Below are 1,152 nucleotides of genomic sequence, written 5' to 3'. Positions count from 1 at the left end.
AAGCTCCTCCTCCCAGGTTCTCACCATTCTCCTGCCTCAGCCTCCCGAGCAGCTGGACTACAGGTGCCCACCACCACGCCCGGCTAATTTTTTGCATTTTTAGTACAGACAGTTTTCACCATGTTAACCGGGATGGTCTCGATCTCCTGACCTCATGATCCACCCACCTCAGCCTCCCAAAGTGCTGGGATTACAGGTGTGAGTCACTGCACCCGACTGGCATTTGCCAGTTTCATAGAAAATACAGACAAGTATTTTACCCCAAGTTAGACAGTTATTAAAAAACAGCTAAAACTTGAATATAGGCCTTCCACTAATACTACAAAATAACTAGAGTGGAATTTTTCAACTAGTGTGAACGTTTGTTCTTTGATATAAGTCATAAAAACAAAGAGTTATATAATGAAGTTCTTATTCACCTCCAAATGTAAGTAGACTTTTTTTTTTTTTTTTTACCTTGGGTATGACCTTAGGTACTCTGTGTTTTAGTTTTTCCACTTACACAAATGAGGCTTTAAGCCAATCTTTAAACTTTCCTTTGGAGCAAATATGTTATTATTATAAGGTTCATCATAATAAAAATATGTGAAGAAAAGCTAACCAACGAATATGTTATGGAAACCAAAATATTTTTAAAATACTGATTAGAAAATCGAATCCACCATCATATAGTGATACTATTTTGCTCACTTAAAGATACTCTCTATGTGAAAGATACCATGGGAGAACAAATGAAGACAATAGAAAAGTGTGGCATAAAATATTTTACTATGTTGTCATGCCCAATCAGATTTAAAGTAAATTAAAAAGATCACTTAAAGTATCTAAATATGGGCTGGGCATTGTAGCTCACGCCTGTAATCCCAGCACTTTGGGAGACTGAGGTGGGTGGATCACCTAAGGTCAGGAGTTGGAGACCAGCCTGGCCAACATGGTAAAACGCCGTCTCTACTACACATAAAAAAAAAAAAAAAAAATCAGCTAGGCATGGTGGCACATGCTTGTAATCCCAGCTACTGGGGCAGCTGTGGCAGGAGAATCACTCAAACCCGGGAGGTGGAGGTTGCAGTGAGCCAATATTGCACCATTGTTCTCCAGCCTAGGTAACGAGAGTGAAACTCCATCTCAAAAAAAAAAAAAAAAAAAAAAAAA

The 1,152-nt window shown here is 38.7% G+C and overlaps 1 protein-coding gene across 1 annotated transcript in view; it reads right to left on the bottom strand.

Moving 5' to 3' along the window:
• LOC105544651 (latrophilin-3-like) overlaps positions 1-1,152 on the bottom strand; it is a gene marked incomplete at its 3' end in the record, with an annotated part of 429,398 nt that overhangs the window by 186,483 nt on the left and 241,763 nt on the right. The gene's annotated exons all lie outside the window — the stretch shown is intronic.

This window comes from Mandrillus leucophaeus, unplaced genomic scaffold (genome assembly GCF_000951045.1).
Source record: "Mandrillus leucophaeus isolate KB7577 unplaced genomic scaffold, Mleu.le_1.0 Scaffold304, whole genome shotgun sequence".
In the NCBI taxonomy this organism is placed as follows: Eukaryota; Metazoa; Chordata; class Mammalia; order Primates; family Cercopithecidae; genus Mandrillus; species Mandrillus leucophaeus.
Note: the sequence above shows the minus strand (reverse complement) of the source record. Positions and strands in the feature narration are given on the sequence as shown.